Genomic DNA, 27,649 nt, shown 5'->3' with positions numbered 1-27,649 from the left:
TGATTAGGAAAAAGACTGGCCCACAAAGGGTGCTTACTTTACAACATCCCTCAGGAACTGTAACAAACTCAGAGAGTAAAATTAGGCAAATATTTTTAGAATATTATACCCAGCTATATCAGCCAGCCACAGAAGATCAGTTAGAGCCAGAGATGTATCTAGATAATATAGTAATACCACAGATAACAGAGGCCCAGAAGGAAATGATTAACAAACACATTGAACTAGACGAAATAACCAGGGCAATCAAAAATAGTCCTTTACAAAAAGCTCCGGGATCTGATGGGTATCGAGCCGAATTTTATAAACTGTTAGAGGCAGAGATTGGGAACCCAATAATGCTGGCCTTTCAACGGGCAGTAGATCAGGAATGTCTACCAGAGACACTTCGAGTGGCAGACATTGTGGTATTCCCCAAACCAGGAAAGGACCTGATTAGGCCAGAATCATATAGACCAATTTCCTTGATTAATTATGAAACCAAGCTATTGGCGGGGATCTATGCCAATAGACTAGCAAGGATCTTACCAGACATCATAGCCTTACCACAAGGAGGATTTATTAAAGGGAGACAGATAGTTAAGAATATTAGACAGATATTAGCCTCATTAGAATGGGTAAGAAGAAAGAAAGAAGACTCCTTACTAATAAGTTTCGACGCCGAAAAGGCGTTCGATAGAGTAGACTGGGGATTTATGTTTCGGACAATGTCAGCATATGGTTTTGCAGGGTCATTTGTAAAAGTTATAGCCGCATTGTATAAAAACCCCTTAGCCAGGCTATATGTTAACGGGGACTATACTGAAACGTTTGAGATTGGTAGAGGCACACGACAAGGATGCCCCTTGTCCCCCTTGTTATTTGCTTTAACTCTGGATCCGCTGTTACGGACAATACTGGAGGACCAGGCGATCACAGGGGTGAGAATGGGACCTCATGAATTTAAAATCTCGGCATTCGCTGACGACCTCTTGGTCCACCTTACCAAGCCACAGGTGGCACTACCGGTATTGCTAGAACGATTTAAAGAATATGGCTCATTTTCGGGCTTTAAACTTAATATGCAAAAATCAGAAAGTATGCCAACACAGGACACAATGCTGGCAGGGTGGAGGGGGGAGTTTCCCTTACGATGGGTCACAGGTGAATTCAAATATTTAGGAATAACTCTGACAGCGGATCCACGCCAACTTTATAGGGAAAATATAGATAGCCTTCTGAGACAGACGAAGCAGACATTGACCCATTGGCATACCTTGCCGTTGACACTAAATGGGAGAATCAGCCTGTACAGCATGGTGTTATTTCCGAGATGGCTGTACGTATTTCGACAGCTACCATTATACTTACAACAGAAGGATATTAAAAAATTAAAGAGAATGCTGTCCTACTTCTGCTGGGGGGGCAAGAAGCCAAAAATTAAATTTGAAAATTTGAGTGGAAAATTGCAGAAAGGAGGATTGGGGTTACCTAATTTGCGAGATTATAACTGGGCATGCTTATTAAGACATATGGCAGACTGGGTACTAGGAACGGAAGAATATACCCCATGGGAGATGGAACGAAGCTTATTTAAACCGTATCATCCCTATTACTTATTACATGCTCCCACGCATAAGATACCTACAGAGTGGAGGCAGCATCTTTTGTTGGCTCCAATGAGAAAGACATGGGAATATGTAATTCACCTCCTGGGGAAGAATCCCAGATGTACCGACATGATACCATTAATGGGCAATGCTGACTTCCAGTCGGGTATTCAATCGAGTAGACACCACAGATGGGCAACAAAAGGGGTGGTGGTAGTGGCAGACGTATTACACAATACAGGACGGATGAGGACACAAGGTGAATTGGGACAGATAGTAGGGGAGGACAATGTAGATTGGTACTCTTATCTGCAGGTGAAGGTTTATATGGCTAGATTGATAAGAGAGGGGTGTTCTAGAGAGCTTTATCCTCTGCTGGAACACTTCTTCTTACCCCCAGGGATAGACAGGGTTACGGTGTCGGGGATGCATATAGCAATATCACAGCTGAAAGTACCTAAGTCATTCGCAGGGGTGGCCCAAAAATGGACGAATGATCTGGGACTGACAATCACAGAAGATGGCATTTTAACACACATGACAGAGATTAAAGACAACTTGCATTATGCAAGACATAGGGAAACACAGTATCGTATAATCATGCGGGGATATTTCACACCTAAACAAGCGTATTATGCGGGACGTATATCAGAGAGTAAATGTTACAAATGTGGAAGCACAGATCCGTCGTTTTTACATATGCTATGGGATTGTGTTTCCATACAGAGATTCTGGATGAGAATCAAGCAGTATTGTGTATATATATTACATAAACCAGTTATGCTGACCGCTCAGAGATGTATATTGGGTTATAAAGGCAGTAGGACAAATTTGAGAAGAGCAGAACGCCAGTTTATGTATAAAGTCTGTATCATTGGGAAAATGTGTATAATGCAATATTGGATACAGGAGGAAGCTCCCTCGTTTTGGCATTGGCGTAACGGGCTGCAGATGCTCGCTGCGTGGGAGGCCAGAGATGCGAGAGACACTCCCAAAAAGAAAAAGGAGTTTTGGGTAATATGGGAACCTTATATTCAATCGATGGGGGGCAGAGCACGCAGTTTAATAATGAATACGTTGCAAATGTATAATCAATAAACAGATGACTGAAATGTGCAAACATATAAGGAGGAGAAGGGTGAGAGGGAGGGGGGAGGGGTTAGTTGGGGGGGAAGCTTGGGAAGGGTGGATGGGAGGGGAGGGGGGGAATAAGGGGGAAGAACAATAATAATAAAAGTACTTTGTTGTTGATGTTAGAATTGGTTAAAGTTAACAAGTGGTGTGATAAAGAGGATTGTGTACAAGACTCAATTACATTGTTAAACTGCATCTTCTTTAATAAAAACTATTGAACAATAAAAGTGCATACTTCAATCATAAAAAAAAAAAAAAAACTACACGCATCCATTTATACCAAGGGAAACATGGCGTAAATGCCGCTGTGTAGATTTAGGCACACAGAGCCATATTATATAACAGTGTGATTACATTTTGGAATACCCACAAAATGTCCATTTCCCTACCTATAACCATGCCCCTTTTTGGCTTCTCACATTAGAATTTAGGTGCTGCGTGTTACAGAATACGCTTAATGAGTTGTGTACATAAATTCTAATTATTGCCAATTAGTGCTCATTATTGTTCGTTAATAACGTTATCAATGCTGATTAGCTTGTTAAGCCAATTAAGTTGCACAGGTTATTATAGAATATGCCTAGATTTCGGTGCAGAATACTAGGTACAATATATAGATTCCGGGGGTTTGTGAATAACAATTTGCATTAAAGATGTGAAATGAACATCTGGAGTACCTGTTTCAGCATCTATTGGTATGCGTAATGATGAGTATTTTTGTTATGCCAATCATATCATAGCACATTTTGATTGGTTTGTGGTTGTTCATTATAGTAGTGCACTCCAATAAGATTCATGCTTTAAGATGTAGAAAAAGAAAGGCATTTATGTAACACTTCCTTGAAGTTTATTTGATATTTCTTGGAATATTTTATATGATTTATAATGATTACAGCTATGTTAGATGTATATATTTATTCACAGAAAATATATCAGGATGAATTATGGCTAGGTGCCTGTGCACCTTTGGATTCTAAGACTTCCATGGAGGACAGGACAAGGCTTCAAATTTAAGAGGCCCTTTTACTAAGCTGTGTTAGGTGCTAATGTGTACTTAAAGCATTAAAAATGGTGTAACACAGGGCATGCTAAAGCTTTTGCGTGCACTAATTGCATGGTATTTATGTTTTTGTAATTTTTTAAGAGGCATGTGAGGGGTAGAGAATTGGCAAAGAGTGGTTATGGGAGTGGTAACCAGTTAGCACGTGCACATTGGCAGTAAGGACTCCTGTGTTAACTCTGCTAAAGGGCTTCCACGTTAATTTTTTTTAAATGACTACGTGCTAACGCTATGGCCAGTTTGTCATCTCTCATGGTCACTATTTTTCCATACTAAATCTCATTGTAATTTCATATTTGCCATTTCTGACACATCTGGAAAATATGAAATAATATGAGTGAAGGAGTGGCCTAACAGTTAGTGCAGTGGGTTTCAGACAAACTCCAGCTACTCCCATATAGAGCTTTGCTTTTCCTAATGTTTTTCTTCTTCAACGATGGGTAACAGGAGAGGGAAAGTTAAGAGTTTCTTACCGAGTACCCCAACTGCAACTCAGATGCCAATAACTCAGTTTACATGGCCCATAGAGATCCCAGGAGCAGCCAGAGGACTCCTTGCTGGCATGACTGGAAGAGGAGGTCTTCCCAGCCTAGAGTAGAACACCATCTTGAGCCTTCCTGATTGAACAATGCCTCAGCCAGCTGTGATGAGCTTGCTGATATGGGGCATGACAGTCTCTCTGGGTGAATTATCCTTTGTGGAGGTTTTAGTAGTGGCAATTGGCCTAAGGTCTGAATCTGGCTCTAGAGAGGTAGAACAAGCAACTGGGGTCTCTCCTAGTTCTGGAATCGCCACAGAGATGTCGGATCTAGCCTCAGCCCTGGAACAAGTTGGGGTGGAGGTCTCATGCCAATGGTAACACTTGCAGTCATATATTATAGAGAGCAATAACGACCTGAAAATGTAAGTACAAGAATTGACCAAGAAGAGAATGAGCTTAAGACAGTGACTACTAAAGTTTCTGGACTACAGACTGATTCAGTGAAGAAACTGAATAATTATGCTGAGAAAGAGAAAAAAGTAGTGGAGTTCAAAACACAATTGTCCAAGACTATATTAATGTTCACTGAAAACAAGAAGAACTTGAGATCAAAGTGAGAGAAAATAACTTGAGATTTTACAACTTTCCCCGAGTGACCCACATGACATCAAGGGATGTATTCAGGAAATATATGAAATACATTTAAAAAATCTCCTTTAGAAGTGCTTCCCCCAATGGTTAAATCATACTATTTGCCATATAAAAAGAGGCAAGCTACAGAACAAGCAGTAGGGGAAGGAACATTATTATAAACTGTTTCACCAGACAGTCTGAAAGTGACAGAAATCTTGGAGACATCACTGGATATTGTAGAAGACTGAGCGACTCTACTAGTCTCTTTTGCCTTTGAAACTGATAAGAATCATATTTGGAACTTATACTTTAGACAAAAAGATTTAGGGGTCCTTTTATTGTGGCAGTAAGCACAACCACGTGCTTCCTACCCACCAAAATGCACGACTGCAGGGTGTGCTCAGGCGTCCTGCAGTAGTTCAAGCGTCTGCGCCTGCTTTCCCAGTGCTAAAAAATACTTTGCATTTTTTAGTGCTGGGGGTACGTTTGGAGGGCAGAGAGTAGGTGTGCCTAGCACTATTCTGTTAACGCAGCTACATTGCCACACACCAAGCGATTCGCATGTGAGCCGTTTCTGCCTACTAAATAGGTGTCAGTAAGGGCTCATATGCAAATGGCCACTCGCTAATTTGGAAATTATTGCCAGGTCATTAATAGAAAAATTGGAAATGCAGCCATTTTACAGCCATGCTATAAGTGGCCTCAGTACGAGGGGAAACCATGCACTAATCAGAGCGCATAGCCCTTTTTAGAGCAGCTTCATAATAGGGTCCCTTAGTGTTTTCCAGATATAAGTAGGGAGACCCAGGAAAACCGACAATGGACAATATTTTCTAGCCCTGCAAACTAGTTTGATTCAAAATGGTGGCACATTCTTTTTCAGATTTCTTGTGAAATGTTTTGTTAAAACAGTGTTCAGTATATTTCTTTTTTACCCTAAACAATTGTCTATATCTTTCTTGATGATAATAGGCTTGTTTTAAATTTGAATAAATCTAATGTTTTTTGGGAAGGATGAGGATTTGTTGCAATGCCAGTCAGTGAAGACGGGTGAGCTTGAATTATTTGTGAAGAGTAAGATGCGGATCTGCAATCTGTTTCTTGCTGGCCTCCCACTTAGTCACCTCTCCCCTCTCCAATCGGTTCAAAACTCTGCTGCCCGTCTCGTCTTCCGCCAGGGTCGCTTTACTCATACTACCCCTCTCCTCAAGTCGCTTCACTGGCTCTCTATCCATTTCCGCATCCTGTTCAAACTTCTTCTACTAACCTATAAATGTACTCACTCTGCTGCTCCCCAGTATCTCTCCACACTCGTCCTTCCCTACACCCCTTCCCGTGCACTCCGCTCCGTGGATAAATCCTTCTTATCTGTTCCCTTCTCCACTACTGCCAACTCCAGATTTCGCGCCTTCTGTCTCGTTGCACCCTACGCCTGGAATAAACTTCCTGAGCCCCTACGTCTTGCCCTATCCTTGGCCACCTTTAAATCTAGACTGAAAGCCCACCTCTTTAACATTGCTTTTGACTCGTAACCACTCGTCTCCACCTACCCTCCTCTCCTCCTTCCTGTACACATTAATTGATTTGATTAGCTTACTTTATTTTTTGTCTATTAGATTGTAAGCTCTTTGAGCAGGGACTGTCTTTTTTCTATGTTTGTGCAGCGCTGCGTATGCCTTGTAGCGCTATAGAAATGCTAAATAGTAGTAGTAGTAGTAGTAGTAATTTTAGGAGTGATTATTAGATTCCCAATTGTCCAAGGTCAGATTTTTGTCTGTGGTTCGATCTGCTTTTTTTCAGCTTCACTTGTTGACTAGGTTAAACCAATGTTATCTAAATGTGAGTTTAGATCTGTAGTACAGATTATGGTGATTTCTCTGATTGATTTCTGCAATGCACTGTATCTGGGTATTACTACAACCAAGATGCAGACATTGCAGACAATCTAAAATGCTGCCACATGATTGTTGGGTGGAACATATCGGTTTGATCATGTTTCTCCTGTACTAGTTACCTATTCAGTATTATATAAGATTGCATGTTTGATTAATCAGGCCCTGTATTCAAATTCTGACCATGTTACCTTAAAGATGTTATCTCCGTGGCCTTCAAGGGCCTTGCGGTCTGAGAATGTGATGTTGTTGGTAACTGTAAATCTACTTTCTGTGAAATATACTTGTACTCAGAATATGGCTCTTTCTATTGCTGGATCAACATAAATAGGCTTAGTGTGTCCACACCAGAAAATAACAAATATAACCCTGAGTGGACCTGCAGTTCACTAAAATACCTTTTAAAGGAGGAAAAGATATCTGAATTCACTGGATCACTCTGCCCTAATCAATGATCAAGGGTCAGAAAAAATAATCTTTCAGTGACTGATTTAATCATCGAGCAAAAACCACCTCCATCCTTATTTTAAATATCTAAACATACTGTTTCATTAATTTTTCATATTTTTAATACTTTTCTAAGATATATTCAAAAGGAGTGACCATTCAATCAATCCATATAACATTCAATTGACAACTAGCAAAATGTTGCAGTGGCACTTATGTGAAACCCACTGAATCCTGACAGGTACCTGTTTCGCTGCCGCTTCTTCAAGGGATAGAGGTCAGTGGTCACATTGCAACAAAATGTATCACACACCTGCCGTGATTATTTTTTCTGACTCTTGATTATTGATTAGGGCAGAGTAAGCCAGTGACATCTGAGACCTTTTCCTCCTTTAAAAGATATTTTAGTGACCTGCAGGTCCACTCAGGGTTATATTTGTTATTTTTTTATTGCTGGGCCACAGGTTTGTAATGCTCTGCCTTGCACTTTAAGATTGTGCAACAGTATGGTGTAGTTTCATAAATCATTAAAGACACACCTTTTTTGTGAAAGCATGGGGCTGGCTTTTTCATTGATGTAAGAAGAGTTTTTTTGTGTGTGTATGATTTTATTATGTACGTTTTATTGTGAGCCGCTTAGTTGTAGGCAGCACAGAAATTTTTAAATACATAAAATAAATAAATAAGTTTCTGCTACAAACTGGAATGGCCCCTCAGGTTTCTTGAGCTCTTTGAGATGTGGCTATTTCTATTATTTTGATAATGTCTTAATAATTCCTTCCAGATTTTCTGAGTTCCCCTTCAATTGTGGATAGACAGTGTAATTGTTAATTGCCTTTAAATTAGATTGGATTTCATGTATATGGTCATCTCTTATCTGTAATAAAGTATTTGCCTGTTTTTAAATAAAAATAAAATTAAAAAAATACATGTAAAAAAAACTGTGACAAGTTAAGAAATTCTTCCCGATACTCTCCTTCTACAAGGGGGCCTGCGCTAGTGTCAGAGTATGTTTTTGACGCACACTGAGGGCCCCCTTTTACCACAGTGGGTAAAAGGCTGTCCATTTTTGGGAAAAAGAATGGCCATGCGGTAAGTGAACCACTTACCGCACGGCAATGCGCTTTTGTCCATAGTTTATTATTTGACCCCTGAAGTAGGCGCTTGTACGCGCCGAAACACGGACCGTGTCGGGTCCCTTTTTTATCTGCATCAATAAAAGACAGTTGGATAATATCTCCAGTGGTGGATTCGTCCTTGTTCAGCCTTTACTTTTGTCTGCTGCCACTTACTGCATGGCCATTTCAGTGGGGAGCCCTTGCCACCACCCACTGAGATGGCGGTAAGGACTTCCACGCTAACCTGGCATTAACTGGGCAGCACACACTGCTGCCTGATTACCGCCAGTTAAGTTAAGGCGCTACAACAATAGGGCATATTGTTGTAGCGCCCGAAATGGCAAGCGCTAGGGGTGGGAATTACCATCAGGCTCCTGCAGTAGTTCCAGATTGGCGCATGGTAAGCCCGCACTGGGCTTATCGCTGCTTAGTAAAAGGGCCCCTAAAGGACTCTTTTATCAAGCCACACTAGTGGTTTCCGTGTGGCAATGCCAACAGAGCCCATTCAAACTAACTGGGCTTTGCCGGAATTACTGCACTGGGAGCCACTAGTGCAGCTTGATAAAAGAGACTCTTATTTATTAAGGGGCCCCTTTATAAAGAATCGCTAAAAAAGTAGCATTAGTGCACCCTTATGCAGGTCTTTCCTGCACACTAAGATGGCAAATTTTCTAATGTTTGTATTAATGGCCACGCACTAATGTGGTCATTAAAATAAATAGTACATGAGCTCTTACCACCACCCGTTCTGTTGGTGGTAAGGGCTCACATACTAATCACGCAGTAATCAGTGTGCGTCAATGTAGCTGCATTAACTGATTACCACAGAAATGCCCACTCTGCCCCCAGACACAACTCCTCCAAGGTACAAATAAAAATAATTTCTGTAGGACATTTATGTGAACGTACTAACCCAGAACTTATGGCAGGATGCATCAGCATGCCTCACAGTAAGCCCTTTTAAGCTGCATTAAGCTTGGTAAAAGGACCCCTTAATCATTTAGGGGGTCTTTTATTTATTTATTACATTTGTACCCCGCACTTTCCCACTCATCGCAGGCTCAATGCGGCTTACATAGTAACAAGAGAATGCAATCTGTAGTATCAGAATCAACAAAGGAGGTATGTGATAGGACAAATGAACAAGGAGTAGGTGGGATAGAAGAGGTGTGAGAGAAAGGATAGGGATAAGTAAGGCGGTGGGGCGATAAAGGAGAAGTTGGGACAAGCATGGAGGGTAAGAAGGTTGGTAGGAGATGTATTCTGAGTCATCGTTATTAATGGTTAGTTGAACCGGTAAATAGATGTATTGTTTTACTAAGGTGCACTAGTGTTTTTAGTGCGCGCTAAAAGCTAGAGATGCCAATGTATTCCTATGGGCATCTCTAGCATTTAGCGCACGCCTATTTATAGCACTCACTAAAAACACTAGTATGCCTTGGTAAAAGACCCCTTAAACAAGTTGCCTGTAGTCTGCCTTGTTCGAGTTTTCTCAGCACAAAATTTCTCTTTCAATATATCTATATATTTTTTTATATATATATATATATATATTTTTTTTTTTTAAACTTTTTGTATACCTTGTTGAATTTCTTCATGGCTTTCTCCTTATATTTCCCTGAGCAAGCCGTACTGCACCATCATTGCTTTATAAAAGATTTACTGGCCTGTCATTTTAAAAATGCTGGCATTCTGCCACCATACTGACTTTGGTAGAACTGATTGCAGGATGCTGCACATTTATGGCCATTTAAAACTGTCAGTGTAGTATGTCTACGTGCCTGATGAACTAAAGGGTTTTTCCCATTCGCTTTTTATAGGGAAACAAATCCTTAGTATATAGGCCCCTAAGGGACTCACTTTTGAAAAACATCCAAAAAGGTGTCATAAAGCAGCATTTGGGCAGATTTCGTCTCAAAAAGTTAAAAACGGTATTTTCAAAACCTGTTTTGCAGGCGTTTATCTAAGCATTTTATTTGCAATGCATCCAAATCACAAGGGAGCGTACTGGGGTGTTGCAGAGGCAGGAATAGGGTGGACACAGGCGTGTCTAACACTTGGGCATTTTACAGCCATAATAGAACAAAACAAAAACATCCCGGGCGAAAATCTAAATGCTTAGGGCTAAACCTGTTTTAAAAATAAATAAGGGACAAAAAGATGCTCTAAATGACCAGATGACCACTGGAAGGTATCAGGGAAGGTATCTTACTCCCCCCAATGGTCTCTAACCCTCCAAAAATGTGGACAGAAAAATTACTCACCAGCCTCTGTGACAGCCTCAGATGTTATAGCCAGGTCTATCAGAGCATCATACAATCCCTGGAGTAGTGGAGTGGTCAGTACAGTGCACTCTAGACAGGTGGATCCAGGCCATACCCCCCCCCCCCCTAACTGTTATACTTGTGATGAAAAGTGTCAGCCCCAAAACTTACCCAAACACTCCTGTACCCACATATAGGTGCCCCCTTCACCCATAAGGGTGTATAGTTAGGGCAGTGGGTTTTGGGTGGGTTTAGTAGGGCTCAGAAGGCAAGATAGGGGGTTAACAGTGAGATGTATACCTGGCAACATTTATATGAAGTCCACAGCAGTGGCCCATAGGGTGCCCCACTGCTCTCCTGGGATGTCTGGGGGACCAGTCTACTAAAAATACTAGCCCCTCCTACATCCCAATGGCTTGATTTTGTGCATTTCTTTCTCAAAAATGGCCTAAAAAGACAGATTCACAAAGCACAAAACCTTGTTCGAACCGATATTAAAAAAAAAAAAAAAAACAATAGATGTTTTTCTGTTTTTTTGAAAATAGGTATATTTCCTATTTGGGTTTGGAATATTTAGTGCTAAACATATAAAGTCTGACTTAGATGCACTATTGAAAATGTCCCTCCACAATTCTTATGAAGAGACAGATAATTAATTAAACTACAGTTTTAAAACAATCCTCAAGTTGAATTCTACTGGTCAACATTGCTTTAGCTAAGTCCTGTCATTCAGCATATAGAGAGGACATTGTGAAACATCTGATCGTTTCCAGCTCTTTGCTATCACCGACTTCCACTTCATTTCTGATACAGAACGTCACTTGGGCGCGATGATCTCTTTGTTGTCACTTGTCCTCTGCAAGAAGTTAGTCATTCTTTCACAGATATATTTACTATTTTGGAAGGTAACAATGTCATTCTCAAGCAGTTATACATTGACACACATATTGTCATATTGGGAGTAATTCCATAAATCAGGTGTTAACATTTACATATCAACTATACACATAAATGATTAGAATTATGCCAAATTATGCTTAATTCACTGAGCCAATCAACGAGCATCACCACAGTTTCTAAAGGTTAAGTGGAAGTTTATGTTACAAACTGTGTGAACACATTGATTCTACATAAGACTTTGAAAGTTCTGTTTCTAAATAAGATTTTGAAAGCGTATATAACATTGAATGATATTTTGCACACTAGGAGCAGGAAAGTTTTATATGCCAATAGTGAATGTTTAGCCATAATTTGGCATTGCAGCTTCTTATGGGTTTTATCCCTAGAAGCTCTTGGAGGCGTTTTCCTTCCTGACCCAGGTATTTGTGACACTGTTTGGCTTCTATCACTTTTTTCGAGAACTATGTTTAGTTTTGGGCATATATAGAGAGAGTATGAGAGGGGCTCATACTCATGTGCCTAATTTATAGAATACTATAAGTTATACATGCATTTTTGGCATATAGGCATGAACACTTAACACCAGCTCTATGGCTGGTGTAAATGCTCATATCTAAATTATAGGTAAATATTTCACGGGTTATGCTAATATTCCATAAAGGAAAGTAGGTGCCTAATTTCCTTTACAGAATAGCTGCCACAAAGGCACTCTGTTATAGATTTACCCTCATCGTGTGTGTCACATCAAGTTGAAATCACATATCAAATGTGAGTACAGATATTAAAGGAATTCTACTGCATAGAGCTACAGGCTGATTTTGGTAGAGAGGAATAAGGCTACTTATGCCTCATCAATTTATTTATTAATTCTATGCAATTTAATTTTCTTTCTTTTACAGAAAGACAATAAACTAGTTATGATTGCTTTGATTAAACATTATAGCATGAGGGCAGAATTGATTACATTCAGTGATGAAGAGTATTGGTAGTACCTTGATGGGACAGAAAGATTTTCATTAGCTTCAGGTATTCTCAGAGGACGGTAGCATTGCAGTTATGATCATCAAGACACTGCCCCTATATTGTTGTTTGGTAGCCTCGGGATAGAGTCAGAGCCCGAGAGAGAGAGAGAGAGAGAAAATCTGGGCTGACATATCTTTCAGGGGAAGTTCTTTCAGACTCCCAATAGTCCCCAGCTTAACCAGTAGAAAAGAAAGGAAAAGGCAAAGAGAAAGTACACCACCTAGTTTATAAGAACAGTACATGTTGGCAATAAAGTTGCCTCAGCCTTCAGGAGAAACTGATGGGAAGGAAAGAGGTATAGCCCTTTAAAAGCTGGGGAAGGGGAGCATAGAAACAGGCTTCTAGCTGGCAGGGTTCTCTTACTCTATCCAGAGGGCTTACTGTTCGAATCAAGGCATGGAAAAATGCCTACAATTCCTAGTAAGTCATATAATCCAATCCCCCACTAAGAAGCAGAGGAAGAAGCTGGAGGAAAAGGGGCGGATGTGTTTCATTCCCAAGACCAGGAAAGAGGAAGCCCTTGGGCTAGGCTCTGTATATTCTGGTGAGCAGGTGCCAGGTAGGCAGCAAGCACCTGGAAAGGGGAAGAGAAGTCAGAAATGTTTTCTGAGCAACCCAATCTGAACTCACTCATGCCTCATGGAGGAAAAGAGAAGAGCCTCTAGCCATGACAGAGATGCTAGCGTAGGAAAAGTTTCCCCAAGGCCAGAAGTTGAAGGATGCTTCCAGAGCCAGATATGGAAGTCTGCTGGTGTGGAATTCTCCTCAATATTCTTCCTAATATCCTCTACCACTTCCCTGTCTCACATTAGGAACTCATTCAGCCTCCAGAACACAATACTATTTTGCCCTCCAAAATTCTTCAACCCACACTGAGGAATGGTCTGAGAAACCTAGTTCCCACTGTATTCCCCACTCTCTGAAAAAGATTTCTACCAATGAACTGGCAGTCAATCCTAGTATACAGTCAGGGGTGAAGAATTCTATAAATCATGTCTAGAAAAATTTACATTTTTTTTGGTAATACCCTCCTCACGCTCATACCCTCCATATCTCATCATTTTCTGAGCCAGCATGCTCAGGCAGCTGTGCCACCATACTGCCATATGCATCCTTCCCTCTACCACGCTCTTTCATATCATAGCTCAATCAGAATCCCTCCAATTTCTTGTGCACTGACATCCTTATCGCCCTGCTCCTTCTAATTTACTTTTATAGCCCTTTTGAGTTGTATTAGCAATTTGCAGGGTTTCTTTATACATGGCTCTCATGGAACATTGTAAAGGAGTGGCCATTCTCACCAGTTGAGATCACTTCTTCCCAGCCCACCTTAACTTCTATGCAGCTCAGAGGTGAACAAGATAAACACCAAAGGATATAAAAGGAAGCTATCTAATTACACATTTGGAGAATCGTGCATTTAAATCTTGCAAACAGGATTTTCTATCTTACTTTTTGTGAATAAGTCATAATACACTTCTTAGCAGATATTAAATTGAATCCCTTGAAAGTAGCTTTTCCTTTTAGATAAAACCTGCCTGATTCTTCAGTAGCATTCCAAGAATTTTATTTTAAAATACTCTAAATGCTCCCAACTTTAAGTTCTTCGGTCTTCAGCTGATCACACCAAATAACCTTTATTCTTTCATAGAGAGGTAAAAGATTCTTTGTTCAGTAACCTAACCGAGCAAGCAAATGTCACTAGCAAATGTCCGTGTTGTCTCAGTTTCTTTTGATTAAATATATGTGTTTTTAATACATTTTGAGGTCAAAACCTTAGGTATTAATATAACACATGGCTCACTACAATGAAATTTCAACATTTAACACAAACAGTTGGCTGCCCTGGCTGAGCTTTGATATTCCAAAAGGAGTTTGAATGTCAGAGATATGTCATGTGAATCATAGTTAATCAGCATGGTGCTGATAACAGAAAAGTGCATCAATCCATACCATAACACTCAAAAAGATTATACTTGATCTACTGGATTAAGGCAAAGCATATGTAGAGAGAACATTAATTCCTTTTGTAATAAATGTTTAGAGGAGTAGTTACTAATGTGCACTTAGGGACCCTTTTACAAAGGTGCGGGAGAGTTTATGAGCGGGCAGCATGTGCCCAATCAGCACTACTGCCAGGGTAGTGTGTGCGCCTGGTAGTAATTTTGAGTTTGTTGTGTGCCGAATCCCGCAGTAGAAAATAATTTTCTATTTTCTACCATGGGGGCGTTCTCGGCAGTTACTGGCAGCCTAACCACGTTGGCGCACCCTGCACAGTTACCACATGGGAGCGTGTGAGCCCTTACCGGTAGGTCAATGGGTGGCAGTAATGGCTCAGGCCGTAAATAGGTGCACACTAGTTTTAATATTGCCAGAGGCCCATTTCCTGGCACATTAAAAAATAACCTTTGGAGTTCAAAATGGCCGCTGACTGAGCCAGTCGTGTTTTTGAGCTCCTGCAATTTTTCAGCTTGTATTTTTTCCTGAAATGCCGAAGAGAAGAGGCAGAGCTGCTGCCGCTGCAGCCCAGCAGCAAAGACCTTCTACTCTTTCGGGTTCGACTGAAGCTTATTTGCAGAGAGTTCAGCGTTCGCCGACGTTGTCGGAAAGCGGCTTGCTAGGGCTGCCAGGGACTGGAGAACTGAGGCAGCCCTTAGAGCTGGAAGTTTCTTTGAGCCCCGACCTGAGGGCGCCTCCTCCTCAACCAACGTGGAGCAGTTCACCGCTAGCGGCGTCCGCCGCTCCTATTACCGGAGTGTTACGGGGCGAGTCTGGGCAGGAAGCAGCCGAAGGTGTGGCGGAGAAACAGGGGGGAGGATTTTTCCTCTCCCCATCTGCTTCCACGGCGAGACAACAACACGAGGAATATTGGAGAAGGCTGAAGGTGAGACACATGCTTCACAAAAATCTGTTGAAGATTTAACACTCGAGAAATTTTCTCAAAAACCTAAAGAGGTAACTTTAGACTGTTTTGTGGCTGTTAATTGCGGAACTGGGGAAGACTTTGTGCCCCCAGATGAAGAAATTAAATGAAAAAGTTGTGGTTTTATGTGGTAAAGTGAAAGAAATTGAAAACGAGACGACATCACTTAAAGCGGTAGTTGTTAAACAAGAAAAAGAACAAATACAGATGCAAACTTTTCAAATGACTATGCTTAAAGATATGCTCAATTTGAGAAGAAAATCAGAAATGTTAGAGAATCTCTCGAGATCAAATAATTTGTGCTTTATTAATTTCCCACAACAACCACTAATATCTCCTAGAGAGATGTTAAAAAAAACTATTTCAAAGAAGTTCTTGAGGTTGAAGAAAAGGATATTCCACCTTTCTCACAGGTCTTTTTATATTCCTGTGAGAGGATCAGCAAATTAACTACGGAATGAAAATCAGAATAATCAACCTTTAGATGTTTCAGCTTTGCTGGAAATGTCTGACACTGAGCAAATAACAGCAACTACTTTGTTGGCTACGGTCGCGTTACCTTCAGACAAGGTCTAGATTCTAAAGAAATTCTTCCAGAATAAGGAGAAAAATTTCCGTGGGTTACTAACTAGAGTTTTTCCAGACCTTGCGAAGGAAACCCAGAAGCGTAGGAAAAAGTTTCTTCAAATGAAGCAAGAGACATTGCAATTGGGTGCTACATTCTATCTCAAATACCCATGCAAATGTGTAATTTCCTACCAATCTGTAAAGTATGTGTATTTTGATCCAGATCAGCTTTCTTCTTTTATATCATCTAGAAGTGCTCCTAATTAGAAGAATTGAACACTAACATGTCTGTATCTCAATTTAAAGTAGAATGAAAATGTTTCCCTTTATTTTCTCCAGAATAGGACTTTTGAACTCCATTAGTGGACTTTTATGAAGCTATAGAAATAATTTCTTATAATTATTTTTCTTCTTTTTGTATAAGATCATATTGCAGAATTTTTCCTATTGCAAGTGAAATGCTTGTTTAAATAATGTTAAATAAATAAATTTAAAAAAAATAACCTTTTTCCCAGACGTGGTAAAAAATGGTCCAGCGTGCCTAAAAGCACTACTGCAAGGACCCCTACAGGAATAATGCACGATCTTTCCTACTCAATATGTGTAAAATGGCAAAATCATGCATTATTGTGTCATAACTCTCACTACATAATATTGAAATGCAAATCATGAAAATATGTTCAAAACATCTCATTAGTATATACAGTGCATTTTTTGTAGAAAAAAAGGTGCCGGTACTCATTATGGGCGGGGTCACCACATATGACCCCACCCCTATGATAGCCACACCCACATTAGCCACACCCCTTATATCAGCCATGGCGCATATAAACAGACATCATTGAAAATATACTAGTATAGGAGAAAAACAATAACTTGTGATTTTTTTTCATTATAAATCATTTCTGTAAGATGTTACAGCTCCAGTATACCCAGTGCAAAATAAGACAACAGATGTAAATTCTCAAATTAGACAAATTCCAAACACTAAAATGAAAATAAAATAATTTTTTTCTACCTTTGTTGTCTGGTGACTGTTTTCTATTCATACTGGTCCAAGTGTCTGATTCTGCTGCTCTCTATCTGTTCTCTTAACTCCGTTTCCAGGGCTTCCTTTCCATTTATTTCTTTACTTTCCTCCTTTCTTCTTCCATGTCCAGCATTTCTCCTCTCTCCCCGCCAACCCCTCCATCCATCCATGTTCAGCAATTCTCCTCTATCTCCTGCTCTGCTCTCCTCTCCATCCATTTCCAGCATTTCTCCTTCCTCCCCTGCCATCCCATCCATGTGGATCTCCTTCCTATCTTCCCTCCCCTCCATCCATGTCCAGCATGTCTCCTCTCTCCCCTGCCCTGCCCTCCCCTCCCATGTCCAGTGATTCTCCTCTCTCCCCTGCCCTCCTCTCCTATCCAAGTCCATAAATTCTCTCTTCCCTGCCTTCCCCTTCCATCCATGTCCAGCAATTCTCCATTCTCCTCTCTCCCCTGCTCTACTATCCCATCCCCTCCACATCCAGCGATTCTCTTTTGCCCCCTATCCTCCCCCTCCCTTCAATGTCCAGTGACTCGCCCCAGCCTCCACCTGCCCCCGAGATCATTCAAACCCCAGCCCCACAGCCCCACTTGCCCACACACCCCCCAGCCCCACTTGCTCACCCTCCCCTGCTCGCTCCCTGCTGTTTGCACCCAGCCGATCCATGCCTCGTAAAACTTTTATTTTTTCGCAAACCGGAAGACTGAAGAAAGAAAACAAACAGCAGACAGGCTTGCCTCCTTCCATCACGTCGGCTGCTTCGTTTCCCTGCATTCTCAGCGCGTCCTGCCCTCGAGAAAAGGAAATGACATCAGAGGAGGGCGGGACGTGCTGAGAATGCAGGGAAATGAAGCGGCCAACGCGATGGAAGGAGGCAAGCCTGTCTGCTGTTTGTTTTCTTTCTTCAGTCTGCCGATTTGCAAAAAAATAAAAGTTTTACGAGGCAAGGATCAGTCGGGTGCAAACAGCAGGGAGCGAGCAGGTGAGCCCCAGAAAAAAGGTGCTGGTACGCCGTACCGTTGCATACCGGCACAAAAAAAGCACTGAGTATATAGTTGTTACTATTAAGTGGATTGAAAATTTGAAAAAAGAAATCATGAATAAAGGAATGTTAAATTGATGATAATACATACAGATGACACTCTTTGATGTACAGTATGGACACATGATAGCCTCTGTGTTGATGCTCTTTAAACATTTTTTTAAACTATTTTGAATATTTAGCTAGTACTTACATTTGGAGTAAGATTTTTGGGGGATTGAGGTTTTGATTTTTTTTCACCTGTTTTGAGACTTTGGTGCTATCAGTTCCCATAAAAGTACCCCAAAAAGGACAATTCTATAACTGGGCACCTGCAGTTATATGTACCTTGTGCACATAAGTGGTGCTCTAATTGGCACTTAACAGACTCAAGTACACTAAGAGGCATATTTTCAAAGCACTTTGGGAGGCTAAGTTCCATAGGTTTCTATGGAACTTTGGGAGGCTAAGTGCTTTGAAAATGAGCCCCTAAGTGCTAATCTATAAGTGAGCACGTAAGTGCTATGATGCATAAATACAAGGGGTGTACATATGGGTGGATTGTTGGCAGGACATGGGTGCATCTCCTACTTATGGATGCACCGTATAGAATACTATAAGTTGTATGCACCAACCCAACTTGCAACAGCCATTGACCTGGCATAAGTGGACACGCCTAAATGTAGGCAAGCCAATGCCAATTTACACTAATATTTTATAATGCAATTTTGGCACCTTGATGACTTTGTAGAATTTGTGCTCAGTGAATGGAATCAAGGTATCTAATGTGAGAATAACATTCTTATTTTTGTTTTCCATACCTTTCCTAATAATTCCTAACATTCTATTTGCTTTCTGAGCCTCCACTGAACACTGACCAGAGGGTTTCAATGTATCATCAACGATGGACACCTAGATCCTTTTCTTGGGCAGTGACTCCTAATGTGGAATCTTGCATCACGTAGCTATAGTTTAGGTTCCTCTTTCCCACATGCATCACTTTGCACTTGCTCACATTAAACGTTGTCTGCCATTTGGATGCCCAGTCTCCCAGTCTCATAAGGTCCTCTTGCGATTTAACAAAATAACTTCAGGCTCCGTTTACTAAAGTGCACTAGCATTTTTAGCACACAGTAATTAGCACATGCTAAATGCTAGAGACACCTATGGGTGTCTCTAGCATTAGCATGCACTAAAAATGCTTGCGCTCCTATATCATGGCTTAATAAATAGGGCCCTTTGTGTCAACAGCAAATGTATTTATTTCAGTAGTTATTCCCATCTCTTGATCATTTATAAATATGTTAAAAAGCAGAGTCCCAGCACAGACCCCTGAGGAATCCCTCTATTTACCCTTCTCCATTGATAATACAGACCATTTAACCCTACTCTTTGCTTTCTATCTTTTAATCAGTTTTTAATCCTACTCAAGGCTTTCTAATATCTTCCTCAGGAGTCTTTCATGAGATACTTTGTCAAATGCCGTTTGAAAATCCAGATACACAATATTGGCTGGTTCACCTTTATCTACTTGTTTGTTCACCCGTTCAAAGAAATGTAGTAGATTGATGATACCAAACTCTGTAATAGGGTGTGGATAGCATGAGGAGGGATCTGGTGAAGCTTGAAGAATAGTCTGAAAATTGCAATTAAGATTTAATGCTAAGAAATGCGGGGTCATGCACTTGGGTCACAAAAACACAAGGGAAAGGTACAGTATAGGGGATGAAGAGTTTCTGTGTATAAAAGAAGAGCAGGACTTGGGGGTGATTGTGTCTGATGACCATAAGGTGGACAAACAAGTAGAAAAGGTGACGCTCAAAGCTAGAAGGATGCTTGGGTGCATAAAGAGAGAGATGACCAGCAGGAAAAAGGAGGTGATACTGCCCTTGTAGAAGTCTCTGGTTAGGCCCCATTTAGAATACTATCAGGGGAATTTTCAAAAGAGAAGGGCACCCATCTTTTGACACAAATCGGGAGATGGCGTCCTTCTTACAGGGTCGCCCAATTCTGCATAATCGAAAGCCGATTTTGGGCATCCTCAACTGCAGTCCATCGCAGATACGACCAAAGTTCACGGGGGTGTATCAGAGGTGTAGGAAAGGTGTGACTGGGGCGTGCTTAAGAGATGGGGTTAATGTAAAAAAAGAAGGGCGTCCCTGATGAGCATTTGGTCAACTTTACTTGGTCTATTTTTTTTCACGACCAAGCCTCAAAAAGGTGACCAAACTGACCAGATGACCACCGGAGGGAATCGGGGATGTCCTCCCCTTACTCTCCCAGTGGTCACCAACCCCATCCCACCCTAAAAAAAATTATTTTTTTTTTTTTGCCAGCCTCTATGCCAGCCTCAAATGTTATACCCAGCTCCATCACAGCAGTATGCAGGTCCCTGGAGCAGTTTTAGTGGGTGCAGTGCACTTCAGGCAGTTGGACCCAGGCCCATCCCCCCAACCACCTGTTACTCTTGTGCTGGTAAATGTGAGCCCTTCAAAACCCACCGAAACCCACTGTACCCACATATAGGTGCCCCCTTCATCCCTTAGGGCTATGGTAGTGGTGTAGAGTTGTGAGAAGTGGGTTCTGGGGGGGGGGGGGGTTGGGGGGCTTAGCACCCAAGGTAAGGGAGCTATGTACCTGGAAGCAATTTCTGAAGTCCACTGCAGTGCCCCCTAGGGTGCCCGGTTGGTGTCCTGGCATGTCAGGGGGACCAGTGCACTACAAATGCTGGCTCCTCCCATGACCAAATGCCTTGGATTTGTTCATTTTTGAGATGGGCGTCCTCGGGTTCCATTATGGCTGAAAATTGGGGATGACCATCTCTAAGGTCGACCATCTCAACATTTAGGTCAACCACCTCTAAGGTCGACCTAAATGTTGAGATTTGGGCGTCCCCGACCATATTATCAAAACGAAAGATGGATGCCCATCTTGTTTCGATAATACGAGTTTCCCCGCCCCTTCGCCGGGACGTCCTTAGAGATGGGCTTCCCGTTCGATTATGCCCCTCCACGTGCAATTTTGGAGACCACACTTACGAAAAAATATAAACAGAATGGAGTCGGTCCAGAGGTGGCTACGAAACTAATCAGTGGTCTCGGTCACAAAACATATAGGGACAGGCTTATGAACCTCATCATGTATAAGCTGGAAGAGACGCAGGAGAGAGGGGATAGGATAGAAACCTTAAAATACTTCAGTGGTATTAATGTACAGGAGGTGAGCCTTTTTTAAATGAAGGAAACCTCTGGAATGAGAGGACAGAAGATGAAGTTAAGAGGAAATAGGCTTAGGACGAACCTGAGGAAATACTCTTTCATGGAAAGGGTGGTGGATATGTGGAATGGCCTCCCGGTGGAGGTCGTGGAGAGGAAAACTGTGTCAGAGTTTAAGAAGATGTGGAATCTCTTAGGAAAAGGAGGAAAAATGGTTACTGAGGATGGGCAGACTGGATGGACCATATGGCCCTTATCTGCCATCATATTTCTATGCTTGATAAATTATATATTAGTAATAATCGCTCTGCAAGTTCATTTTTCAATTCTATCAGTACTCTTGGATGTATACAGGTTTACAGAGATCTGTTTCAGTTTGTCTGACTCATCAGCATTGAATACCATTTCTCGCACTGGTATCTCTCCTACATCATCCTCGGTGAAGACCAAAGCAAAAATTCATTTAGTCTCTTCGCTATGGCCTTGTCTTCCCTGAGAGCCCCCTTTACCCCTTGGTCATCTAGTGGTCCAGCCGATTCTTTTACCGGCTTCTTGCTTCTAATATACCTTTTAAAAATGTTTTTACAATGTACTTTTGCCTTCAACACAATCTTCTTTTCAAAGTCTCTCTTTGCCTTACCTATTTTCTCCACAGTAATGCTCTAATATTCTGTACATTACTTGGATATTTCATTAAACTCAATAATAAAAAAAAAAGTTCAAATGGTTTTACAGCACACACTAAGGATGTAAACCTGTCATGAATCAAACTCTGCAATTTTCCTAATCAAATTCTCATGAGCACACACTAAGGATGTACACTTGTCATGAATCCACCTCTTTACATTTTTCTAATCAAATTGTCATGAGATAAGAGCTCAGTTTCAGAGTTTCAATGTTAGTCACAGAAATTTGTAATGACGACGTTACTGTTAACTCTAATGGCATCCATAATGTAACCTCTGCTGCTGCTTCTTCACTATTACCTACTGAGCACCTGTCATAGGTTTTCTCTTTTTTAGTGTTGGGCCATACATCTCTCCATGTTCCCATAGCAACTAAGGAGCTTTCCACTTCCATGGAGCATAACAAATCCTCCAAAACTTCCTGATTTGTCAAATAAAGCATGCACCAACACACTTATCTGGGACAGCCGCTCTTCTATTTTTGCCATACTGGCCCATGAAAGGAACTAAGGAAATTCTATATATGGCACCCAAATTGTGCACCGAAATTTGGGCATGTGCCCAAATTCCACACAACACAACAAAGAGAGGGTTCAAAGTACAAAACAAAGTTTGAAAATCAAAAAAAGTACTAAGAGCCTTTACAAGCGGGACAAACTTTAATTGAACAATAAGTGTCTTGTACATCAATCTTGTACCACTGACCTGACACGGGCCATGTTTCGACACGAAGCACCTGTGTCAGGGGTCGTTTAATTGTTATTATTTAGAATGAAGAAACCAACTAAAAGTTGGCTACACCAGTGGCGTAGCCAGACCTGAGATTTTGGGTGGGCCCAGAGCTAATATGGGTGGGCACGCACTGTCTATATTTGTAGTGTCTCTTGGGATCCTACAAAATAATGCCTAAGAATTCACTTGATGATGGATTTCTAAGTAGTCTGCCCAACAGCTGCCCTGCATCAGTATAACCACATACATACTTAATGGAAAAATTGATATTTTTAAATATAATTACATTATCCCACAATCTCTCCACTGCAAAATGCTATACACAAACTTGTGCAAAAACACACTCATATCTTTAAAACCATAACAGCACTAATTCCAAGGACAGGATGAACTACAACCATATGCTTGAAAAGGCAGAACTGTAATTACACTAGGCTCTAAAACACCAATACACTACCTCGTGAAAAAAAGCAAAACAAAAAGGGCTGCGAATACTACATGCTAGCAGAATACTGCACCTTGATCACACTTGAAAAACACATGACACAACAGACATGACACAAGGAACTAGAAATCAAAAAATATGAAGGCAAAATACTGAACTGGAAAGTTAACTCAAGAAGTCAGACTCGAGGAGTACAAGGACCTGAAAAGGATATTGCTGATTTACAAAACATCTCAGATATATTAGAACAATCTTCAGATGTCATAATGAATAGAGCTACTGTGATTGTTTCTATGGTGTTTGAGCAAGATTATAATACTATTCTAAGACTCTACTTTCGAAACTCTAAAGCTCAATTTTGTGGCTCTAAAGTATGGATATACCCTGACGTCACTAAATCAACTCAACAAAAAAGGAAGATGTTTCTTGCTTTAAAACAAAAGACTATAGATTTAGGTGCTTCCTTTTTTCTCGCTTATCCCTGTAAATGTGTAGTTAATTTAGGTCAAACTAAATACACTTTCTTTTCACCGGAACAACTTAAAACGTTTGTAGAATCGAAACAGCTGAAATAATGTATATCTTGGAATAAGTGCAGCCTATGCCTTTAATTTATGTTTGTTAGTATACACTTCTCGGATTCTTTTTCCCCCCTTATTTACAATTTGAGGTCTAAGAAAGGTTATATAATATAATATGGATATAATTATACTCTAAATTTAGAGAGTTATCTCTTTTGCCTATTAGCATAGTTACTTTAAAATATATGATATGTATGTTTGGAGTTATGTATATTATTTCTACCTGTATTTCTGAACAAGGGGATCCTTGATTATTGTAATTAAAATTATAAATAAAAATTAAAAAAAAAAAAGAAGTCAGACTCAGCATGCAGCAATACCAGAAAAATTTAAACTTACATGCAAAATATCACAGATGCACATTTCCAAAAGATGACATATTCAAATTAATAAATTCTGAATAAAATACATTTTTCTACCTTTGTTGTCTGATCTATTCGCTTTGGTCCCAGTGTCTTCTTTCCATTTGATATTTTTTCACTCACCATGTCCACCATCCTCCTGTGTCCTTATGCATCCTGTCTAACATCTGTAGCCCTGCCCCTATCCTTCCTCGAGTTTCAGTATCTGCCCTCAACGTGTTCCAAACCAGCCCTTAAACTCAGCAGTTTTCCCTCCATCCATATCCAGCATTTCTCCTCACTGCCCTCCATCCATGTGCATCTACTTCCACTGTCTTCCCTTCCCTCCATCCATATCCAGCATTTCTCCTCTCTCCCTTCCCCTCCATCCATGTGCATCTCCTTCCTTTGCCTTTCCTTTCCTCCATCCTTGTCCAACATTTCTCCTCTCTTCCCTGCCCTCCACTCCATCCATGCCCAGCATTTCTGCTCTCTTCCATCCCCTCTATCCATGCGCACCTCCTTCCTGATTTCTCACCCCTCCCTCCATCCATTCGTCCAGCAACTCTCCATTCTCCCCTATCCAGCAAATGTCCTCTGTCCCCTGCCCCTCCATTCATCCATCCATGTCCAGCAACTCTCCATTCTCCCCTGCCCTCTCCTCCATCCATCCATCTCCAGCAAATTTCCTCTCTCCCCTTTCCGCTCCATCCATTCATGTCCAGCAATTTTCTTCTTTCCCCTGCCCTCTGCTCCATGTCCAGCAACTCTCCATTCTCCCTTGCCCTCTCCTCCAGCCATCCATCTCCAGCAAATTTCCTCTCTCCCCTTTGCCTTCCATCCATCCATGTCCAGCAATTCTCCTCTTTCCCCTGCCCTCCGCTCCGTCCAGCAACTCTCCATTTTCCCCTGCCCTCTCCTCCATCCATCTCCAGCAAATTTCCTCTCTCCCCTTTCCCCTCCATCCATCCCTGTTGTCCAGCAATTTTCCTTTCTCCCCTGCCCATCCTGTTTCTGTCCATCCCCTTCCCCCTTCTATCCAGCGTCTCCCCCCTCCCCCTTCACAGCATCTCCCACTGCCACCTGTAAAGAATGACAACGTGGATGCAGCAGCTCACAGGTTTGCTTGCTGTGTAAGTGAACGGTGACGGCTGCGCGGGGGAGTGCAAACAGTGATCTTTACTTACAGTGAGTGGACGCGATAGGCTGGCCGCTGGCTCACTTCTGTTCCATTCTACTCCCAAAGTCGCAGCGACGAACGGGCAGGCAGCGCTGCAGTAGTAAAAGCAACAAGTCGACTGGTTCAACTCTCCGTCCTTCACTTCCCTCCCTCTGCGTCCCGCCCGAAAGGAAATGACGTCAGAGGAAGGCGGGACGCAGAGGGAGGGAAGTGAAGGACGGAGAGTCGAACCAGTCTCCTTGTTGCTTTTACTACCGCAGCGCTGCCTGCCCGTTCGTCGTTGCGACTTCGGGTAAAAGTCACCGTTCCAGTCATTGTCATTTGGGCGGGCCTGAGCCAACATTGGGTGGGCCTGGGCCCACCCAGGCCCACCCGTAGCTACGCCCCTGGGCTACACATCAAACGTGACTGAAGTCCACGCATAATGTATGCAAAATGTTCCTGCTTGCTCCACACAGGAGTACACTGTCCCTCTTTCTCCAAGCACAATCTAACCCAAATTCCACTTGAAATTTAATTGCTTAAAGAGTCTATTGGGCGCCAATAATGAATTATCGGCACTAATTGGCAACAATGTGTAGTCACACATGCAACTTGCTAGGTGCTATTCTATAATAATGTGTGCACATAACTGAAAAGGGGTGTGGCTAGGGAAAAACATGAACATTCACAAAACATAACAGATACGCACAGTATTATAGAATTTGGGGGATATGTGCCTAATTTAGGTGCGAAGATTTACACCAATCCTCATGCCTAAAAGTTCAGCACACATCCTGGTGTTACACGTCATTGGGCACAAATGTTTGCAGCCAGTATAAACAGTGCTCAAGTTTGGTTACATTTGTCATTTGGGATTTAGAGTGTATTGCTAGGCTATACAGTAGGATCCTGCTCCTGCTGATTCTAGGTGGCAATGAGGTTTTGCCATGCCCTTCTATATTTATTGTAGCTCCTCCTCTGGTGCTCGGGGAAGAGCTTGCAGACCTTGGATAAGATAAGCCTGGCCAGCAGCAGCGTTTCATAGTCTTGAAGAATTTGGCTGGCTGTGTTCTGCCTGTAGCCATTTTGCATAGTGTCCCTGCATGCATGATATGGAAACCTGAATGTGGTGTACCACAAGGATCACCGCTCTCACAACCTTTTTCAACTTAATGATGACACCTTTAGCCAAAACGTTATCCAACCAAGGATTTAACCCGTACATCTATGCTGATGATGTCACGATATATATCCCATTCAAACAAGACATAACCGAAATCACAAGTGAAATCACACACAGCCTCCAAATAATGAACTCATCGGCAGACGCATTCCAACTAAAGCTAAATGCAGAAAAAACACAATGTCTCATCCTGTCCTCACAATACAACACAAACAAACCCAATACCATAAACACCCCAGACTACACACTTCCTGTCTTAGGCAACTTGAAAATTCTGTGAGTCACAATTGACCGAAATCTCACACTCGAAGACCATGTGAAAAATACAACAAAGAAAATGTTCTACTCAAAGTGGAAACTTAAAAGAATCAAACCTTTCTTCCCAAGGGAAGTATTCCGCAGCCTAGTACAATCAATGGTGCTAAGTCATCTAGACTACTGCAATGCCATTTATGCCGGATGCAAAGAACAAATCATCAAGAAGCTTCAAACTGCTCAGAATACAGCAGCCAGACTCATATTTGGGAAAGCGAAATACAAAAGCGCCAAACCTCTAAGAGAAAAACTATACTGGCTACCTCTAAAAGAACGAATTGTGTTCAAAGTTTGCATCCTGGTCCACAAAATCGTCTACAGGGAAGCCCCAACCTACATGTCAGACCTTATAGACTTGCCTATCAGGAACGCAAAAAGATCATAATGCACATTTCTCAATCTCCACTATCCTAACTGTAAAGGGCTAAAATACAAATCCACATACGCGACCAGCTTCTCATACATTTGCACACAGCTATGGAACGTACTACCGAAGGCCATAAAAACAACGCAAGACCTAACCATCTTCCGAAAGCTACTGAAAACAGATCTCTTCAAGAAGGCATACCATAAACAGCCATCTTAAAAACTAAATAATATCACTGTACATGATCTACATAAAACCGAACTTTTATCGCATGACTGCTTAACCCTTTGTTATTAATGATTAAGCACCACCACTTTAAACCTTATGTTGAATAGGGTCTCCCTATAGTCGATAACCTATTGTATGTTACAATCCAATTTATTCACTCAGGAACCTTCTTGCAATACCATAATGTATACTTCTTTACCATGTATGTATGCACATGGTATATACATATACCACTATCTGTTCCATATATATCATGTTCCATGTATGTCTCCATGCATGTATGCACCTTAACGCAATACCATTTGGAATT

The 27,649-nt window shown here is 41.4% G+C and overlaps 1 protein-coding gene and 1 long non-coding RNA gene across 5 annotated transcripts in view; both read right to left on the bottom strand.

Annotated features, from left to right (window-relative positions):
- The window catches only part of IMMP2L (inner mitochondrial membrane peptidase subunit 2), a 1,132,561-nt gene that overhangs the window by 265,018 nt on the left and 839,894 nt on the right, over positions 1–27,649 (bottom strand). The gene's annotated exons all lie outside the window — the stretch shown is intronic.
- On the bottom strand, positions 1,595–21,748 carry LOC115479355. Its single transcript, XR_003943665.1, has 3 exons — positions 21,652–21,748; positions 13,336–13,339; positions 1,595–1,605 (listed from the first exon to the last, which is right to left on the bottom strand). It is a non-coding gene; the product is annotated as an uncharacterized LOC115479355 (long non-coding RNA).

This window comes from Microcaecilia unicolor, chromosome 10, assembly GCF_901765095.1.
Source record: "Microcaecilia unicolor chromosome 10, aMicUni1.1, whole genome shotgun sequence".
In the NCBI taxonomy this organism is placed as follows: Eukaryota; Metazoa; Chordata; class Amphibia; order Gymnophiona; family Siphonopidae; genus Microcaecilia; species Microcaecilia unicolor.
Note: the sequence above shows the minus strand (reverse complement) of the source record. Positions and strands in the feature narration are given on the sequence as shown.